The following is a 7,601-nucleotide window of genomic DNA, read 5'->3' on the forward strand; positions in this document are numbered from 1 at the left end:
CTTGACTTTTTTTTTTTTTGCTTGTTTGTTTTGCAAGTCGTTTTTAAAATTCACTTTATATCCCGATTGCTATCCCTCTCCCAGTCACCTTCCTACAGTCCCTTCCCCTTCCCCCTTCTCTAAGAGAGTGGAGGCCCCTCTGGGTATCCCCCCACCCTTGCACATCAAGTCTCTGCAAGGCTAGACGCTTCTTCTCCCACTGAGGCCAGAAAGACTGCCGAGTTAGGAGAGCAGATTCCACAGACAACCGCTTTAGGGACGGACCCCACTCTACTTGTTCAGGACCCACATGAAGACCAAGCTGCACATCTGCTACATATGTGGAGAGAGGCCTAGGTCCAGCCCATGTATGTTCTTTGGTTGGTGGTTTAGTCTCTGAGAGCCCCCAAGGATCCAGGTTAATTGACTGTTGGTCTTCCTGTGGAGTTCCTATTCCCTTTGGGGGTCCTCAATCCTTCCCCTAACTCCTCTGTAAGAGTCCCAAAGCTCCATCCAGTGCTTGGCTGTGGGTCTCTACATCTGACTGAGAATATGACTTTACTATAAAATATTGGCTAATTTGGGAAGTAGAGTTGTTTTGTATGTTCAAGCATGTGCTGTGTTCAGAAACTGTCTCCTGTTTTTGAGGCCTGCGTGGCACACATATCCCGGGGAGCTGTGGGCTGACGACAGGTTCAAGTGCCTTCTTTCCAGGGAGCACAGTCAGTTTAAGAGTTGGGTGTGTTCAGAGCAGGACATTTTAGGACCTCACAGAGAGTAAGGGAGTACCCTGTCACCTCCCATAGCATATCCCTGATGACCTACATTGCTACACAGAAGTCTCTTCCTAAATTTCTCCACACGCTTGCTCATATGTCTTCAGAGAGAAGCGTTTCCCCAACACATGGCCAGAGGACACACTACTTTGTCCTTTGTGATCCTTAGATACAGTGTTCTTGGGTTGAGATTCTTAGATATGCTTGGACTCCTAAAAACTCTGTTCGGTGTTCCCTCCCTCTCAGCCTGTCCTGTGACGCTGGGTTAGGTCAAGTGGAAGCTATGATGTACAGGTAGAGAAGCAGTCTCATACACACACACACACACACACACACACACACACACACACACACACACACACATTTAAAAAAATGTGTATGGGTGTTTTGCCTGCACGTACGTATACTTGGTCCCTAAAGTGCCAGAAGAGGGCGTGCGATTTCCTGGAAATGAAGTCACAGACCTCTGGGAAAGGAAAGTAGCAAGCACCCTTAATTCTTGACAAACCTCTCCAGCCTCTGGAAGGTTCCTTTTCGAATATGTAGAGAATGCAAATCCGCATGTGATGAGTTGACAAGACTCTAATTTCTGCAATGACAGTACCTTTGACAGGGTTTTTTCTTTTTTGTCAAAGACATGGCATAATGTTAGAGTAACAGTGTGACATACTTCTGCCATAAGTAATGTCTCTTGTCTTCTAAACAGAGAGTCTTGCAATAAGAACACAGTGTACTAAAACATTTTGAATGCCAGCATCAATAAAGGCTGTTTATAGAAAACAAAACCTGCAAGCTTTGTATGAGTTAAAAAGTGCATATACACTAACCCTTCCTGTCAAGGCTCAGGGATCTCTTTGGGAGAGGGAGAGGAAAAGCTGTGAAGGACAGAGGTGATGAACAACCGGAAAAAGGTGTGCCTTCCAGATGCGACAGGACTGATGTACACACAGACTCTTGAGACTACGATACTATGGCCAAGACCTGCCTAGTTCCAATAGGGCAAAAATCTCAGCACGGCAGTGAAGACAGCTGTAGGTGAGCCTGTAGGACATTTCCTTTAGAAGTGCCGGCTGTGGGAGGTCCCAGTGCATTGTGGGAGTTACCACCCTGGGCTGCTGATCCTGGGTTCTCTAAGAAAGCAGGCTGAGCAAGCCATGAGGAACAAGCCAGCATCCAGCATCCAGCATCCTCCATGGCCTCTGTGTCAGTTCCTGCCTCCTCCAGGTTCCTGACCTAGCCTTCCTCGTTGGACCTGACTCAGGACATGTAAGCCAAATAAACTATTTCCTCCCAAAGTTGTTGTTGGCTCTGGTGCTTTACCACAGCAATAGTAGTCCGAACTAAGATAGAAAATGGTACCAGGTTTATGTGATATTGCTGACACAGGCCTGACTGTATTGGTTTTGGGGGAGGATTTTAGGACTCAGGAACTTAGCGCTAGGAAAGCCATGGGTTTTCGAAACTTGGTTAGTTGGTGTAAGAGCCTGCAAGATTAGAGGAGAGTGCTGAGGACAGTGTTCTGAGGGGGGAGCTGAGGGAGGACTGGCTTGGGATTTTTTTTGGAGGGAAGCAAGGCCTCTTGTAATCCCACTTGCTATTTGGGATTAAGAATCTGTGGTTTTGGTCAGCTCAGGCTCAAGAACCAGCTGTGTGTAAGAGACCAGAACCACTGAAGCGATCCTTTCCATCCCTGGAACAACTGATGCTGCTTTGTTAAGGAATTGGTGATGATTATGCAGCTGCGTCTTCACGTGAGACTCCTAAATTGGGAGCAAGGGCTGCCTCTGAATACACTGCCTTGCTTTCCTTAACTGGGCTGCCTGGTCTAGCCTCAGTATAAGGGAATGTGCCTAGTCTTACTTCCACTTAATATGCCAAGGCTAGTTGATATCCATGGGAGGCCTCCCCCTTTCTGAGAAGGGGAGGAGGGAGGGGGAGCTGAGGGGAGAGGGAGGAAGGAAGGGGAGCTGAGGGGAGAGGGAGGAAAGGAAGGGGAAGCCGCAATCCAGATGTAAATAAGTAACTTAATTAAAAAGAGAAAGAAGAGAGGCTGAAATTTTAGATTTTGGAGCTTTACAGACTTTGGATTTCTTTTTTTTCTTTTTAGTTTTTTCGAGACAGGGTTTCTCTGTGTAGCCCTGGCTGTCTTGGAACTCACTCTGTAGACCACGCTGGCCTCGAACTCAGAAACCCACCTGCCTCTGCCTCCCAAGTGCTGGGATTCAAGGTGTGCACCACCACTGCCTGGCTGACTTTGGATTTTTTTTTTAAGCAGATCGAACTTCTAAAGTGATTAAAAGACTGTAGGATTTTTACGACTGTAATGTGTTTTATGATATTGATATTAACAAGAGCAAATAAGAAAGAAAAAGGTTAGTTGAAAGGGGATGTGTTGTATGTCCATGTGACATAACATTGTCAACTTCACACAAACCAGAGCCACCCTGAGAGGGGACCTCGGTTGATAAAATGCCCTCCGTCAGACTGGGCTACAGGCATGCCTGTGAAGTATTTTCTTGATTAATGGTTTATGTGGGAGCTGAGGTGGTTCTGCCCCTGGATAGGTGCCCTGGGTTGTACAAAAAGGGAGCAGGCTAGTGGGCCATGGATGCACTCCTCAGTTCTTCAGGTTCCTGTCTTGAGCCCCAGCTGGTTTTGGTTAGCGTTTTTTTATCGTAGTAAAGGAGATGCTGCTAACCGGGGCACTGAGAACACAAGGATCAAGTTTTATTTTCTGCACAGTGAGATCCAGTTTTCCAGAGGCCCCTCATTGACACCATGTTTTCTGCCAGGCCTTTTTTTTTTTTTTTCCCATCTTTGCCAAAAACCATATAGCTGTGGTTGTTATGAATTGGTGTCTGGCTGGCTGGTTCTTCCCACTGCTCTACGTACGCTTTCCTGCCAGGGCTCGGATGTTTCTAGGATGATGGCTCTGTGGTGTAACTTGAAATCAGGCTTGGTACTGTGTCAGCATTCTTTCCTCAGGACGTCCATGCTATTTGGGACTTTGTTCGTCAATATCGAGAGTGCTTCTCCAACCTGAGGAAGACAGTCCTGGAGTTTTGGCTGGGAGTGTGTGGTGGTGTGAATAGGTCTGGCCCCCACAGACTCCTGTTCGAATGCTTGGCCCACAGTGAGTGGCACTAGTAGGAGGTGTGGCCTTGGGAGAGGAAGGGTGTCACTGTGGGGGTGGGCTTTGAGGTCTCTATGCTCAAGCCTCACCCAGTGCGGATGCCAGTTCCCTCCTGGCTGCTTTCAGAAAAGTCTCTTCCTGCTGCCTTTGGATGGAGATGCAGGCAGGCATGGATGGAGGAACTCTCAGTTCCTCCAGCACCTTGCCTGCCTGCACATCTGCCATGCTTTCGAGATAATGGACTGAAGCTCAGAACCTGTAAGCCAGCCCCAATTAAATGCCATCCTGTATAAGAATTGCCTTGGTCATGGTGTCTCTTCACAGGAGTAAACCCTAACTAAGACATCGTCCGTGGCTGTCTTCTAGATTTCTTTCAATATTAATGTTTTTATTGTAGAATTCTTTCCTTTTCCCAGTTAGGTTTATTCCAAGACACATGTTTTGTGGTTATTATGAGAGAGATGTTTTCTTGATTTCTTTTGCCGTGTTTGACGGGAGTGGAGAAAGCTGACCCTTGTCACATTCCCAAGCCGGCAGTCTAGAAACTCTTTTTCAGTACTAATGACAGGAATGTCCCAGGACAATTCTGACCTCATGAAGAACTTATTTCTGGGAAGTAGATTCTTGGAGTGTATGCATATATGACTGGGTGTGCACAACTGTGCGTGTGTGTGTATGTGCTTGCCTCAGGAACTGTTTCAAAGATGTACTGATAAGCTTCCTGTGTCTTTTACCTTCCATTAGATAGCTCTATGCTCAAGAGGTAACTTTTTTTTTTTTTTTAAGATTTATTTATTTATAATATGTAAGTACACTGTAGCTGTCTTCAGACACCCCAGAAGAGGGCATCAGATCTCATTATGGATGGTTGTGAGCCATCATGTGGTTGCTGGGATTTGAACTCATGACCTTCTGAAGAGCAGTCAGTGCTCTTAACTGCTGAGCCATCTCCCCAGCCCCTCAAGGGGTAACTTTAGAGTTCAAAGAGTCCCTGAAAACACTAGTCACATTTCTCCAAAAGCAAAATTTCCAACATAATGCACAATCACACAGCTTTACCAACCACAGGAAGCAGGTTCTGAAATTACCCTTGACAGCCTCCCAAACGCTTGAGAAATTACTATTTCAGTTTCACGAGCACAGCTTCGAATTCTATGGGCTTCGGGACAGATGAGGTCAGGACAGTTTCTAAGTGTGCCCATTCACAGCCTCCCTGGCTCAGCTGGCAGAACATGATCCGTTCCTCTCCTGTGCTCATGGTCAAGGATCTAAAATACAAATGTGGTGGTTTGAATGAGATTGGCTCCCACAGGCTCATAGATTGGCAAGCTTGGTCCCAAGATGATAAAGTATCAGGGAAGGGTTGGGAGGTGTGGTCCTGTTGGAGGAGGTGTGCTTTGGTGTTTCTCTCTCTCTCTGCCTATGAATTAGTATGTAGCTCTCAGCAGAATTATCTGTTTTGGCAAGCAGAGACCAAGTCCCTCAAAAAGTCACAGGTGAGGGCTTATGCCAAGACAGCCCAAAATGAGGCCTCTGAGATTCTGTCTCTTTCAAGACAGGGTTTCTCTGTATAGCCCCAGCTGTCCTAGAACTCATTCTGTAGATCAGGCTGGCCTTGAACTCGGAAATGTCTCCCAAGTGCTGGGCTTAAAGGCGTGCGCCACCACCGCCCAGCTGCCTCAGATTCTGATGTTTGGCAGACAGTCATGAGCCCATGTTCACCCAAAGCCTGCCAGAATGTCTTTTTGCATGCTTCTCGTAGCCTCTGCCAGCAATCCCTGGCATTCTGGGGTATTGGCTCATCACCCCAACATGTCTGTGTAGGCACAGGGCTATGACCCTGTTCCCTGTGTGTTCTCTTCTGAGAACACCAGTTAAGGTTAAGGGTAGATGGATGCACATCAGTGTTCAACTCCAGACCACTATGTCTAGGGCAATGTTTGTGCTGATCCTGGGCCAAGCCTGTCTCTGGCTCAGGTCACTGCTGTCCTGGAGTCTAAGTGGTGCTCACTGCCCAGTTCAGCCTGACAGACCTGTGTCTCCTGATCACTCATACACAAGAACATGGCAAGAAAGGCTATTTTTGAGGTATTTCCTGCTGAATCAATCCTAGGAAGTTCTGGGTATCTTAGGGACTCCCCCAACTTTGTGGGTTTTCCTGTTTTAGGAAAAAAAGCCATTCTTGTAGTGCAGGGAGGGGGCTGGAGGATTTCAGAACAACAAAGCACAGCAGGCTGGCCTTCTGAAATGCACAAAGGAGTATTTTTAACCACAGTGGCCTGGCTTGTTCAGAGCTTCCTGATTTGGATACTGAGTTTTAAACTGAGGTCATATAAAGCAAAAGATTTGCCACTGTGTGAGGCTACATTTGATAGCCTTACACAAGTGCCACTTAAGGGTGCCAGCAAGTGACTTGCATAGGACACCAGGGTTTGTGTGGATATGTGAGAGCCTTCCTGGAATGACATGATTGTTAGGAATGCTGGCCGAGCCCTTCTGCCCGTGGAGCAAGAACATGGACACAGTCATTGGGCCCCTATCTTCAACGTTTTAATACTGGCCGAAAGAAGAACCCCCAGTCCAGCCCCCCAGTAGGTATGGCTGTGTGCAAATAAACCGAGATTCATGAAGGACTCTGTCCCTTCAGGCTTCTGCCTTCTTCCAGCCCACTCTTTGTGCATGAGTGGGGTTGAAGGTTCCAGATGCTGTTTTCTTTCATTATATGTATTTTAAGGCAAGATCTTGTTGCTCACCCCCAAGTTTTCTCTTGAATGTTCAGCTATGTGTGTAGGCTTGCCCCTTGTCTGGTAGAATGTAGCTGTGTTCTGAGGACCCCATTGCATAGCCCACAGACTGTCACACTGCCTTTCCTGATCCTGTCTTCTCAGGGCTTAGCTTTCCCTTACATCTTTTCTTTCTCTGCGTAGTCCTGGAACTCAGTCTGCAGACCAGGATGGCCTCCTCAGAAATCCTCCTGCCCGTCTCCCCAGTGCTGGGCTTAAAGGTGTGTGCCACCATCATCCTTTCAAACAAACTACTTTTGTTCATCTATTCTCTCCTCTTTTCCTCTACATTTCTTGTCTTTGAAAACTAAAGAGGTCATAGCCTCGAAGCCACTTCCATCTGCCTCTTACCCCTAGAGGTCACCAAAACATGCATTCTATGCTGTACCTATTCAGAGCACGGGGCCCATAGCCTGAGCACAGAGGTTAGCGCTGACCTGGCCACATGTAATTACATAAAATACTATACTCATGTCATGCTTTAGATTCTTGCGTATGAGAAGGGTGCAGTTACAGTCTATAGCTCTTCTGGCAAGTACTCCACATGGAATACACATGGGGTATCGTACCCTTAGTGTAGTCTGGCATGAGGTCAGGGCAGCCTCACTGGATCTGAACTGCTAAGACCCTTCTAGAAGGAAGAGAAGTTGAAGCTTGGACAACAAAAGGAGAGGCATCCAGAGTGGGGATGGGATTCTCTCCTGTGGATGCCTGCAAGCATCTGTGTCGGCTGGAGGGATGGAGTGTGCGTGGTGGATGCCTGCAAGCATCTGTGTCGGCTGGAGAGATGGAGTGGTGTGTGCGTGGTACCACAGTGTCAGGAGGAGGGATGGAGTGTGCGTGTACCACAGTGTCAGGAGGAGGGATAGAGTGTGCGTGGTACCACAGTGTCAGGAGGAGGGATGGAGTGTGCGTGTACCACAGTGTCAG

This window comes from Mastomys coucha, unplaced genomic scaffold (genome assembly GCF_008632895.1).
Source record: "Mastomys coucha isolate ucsf_1 unplaced genomic scaffold, UCSF_Mcou_1 pScaffold7, whole genome shotgun sequence".
Classification (NCBI taxonomy): Eukaryota; Metazoa; Chordata; class Mammalia; order Rodentia; family Muridae; genus Mastomys; species Mastomys coucha.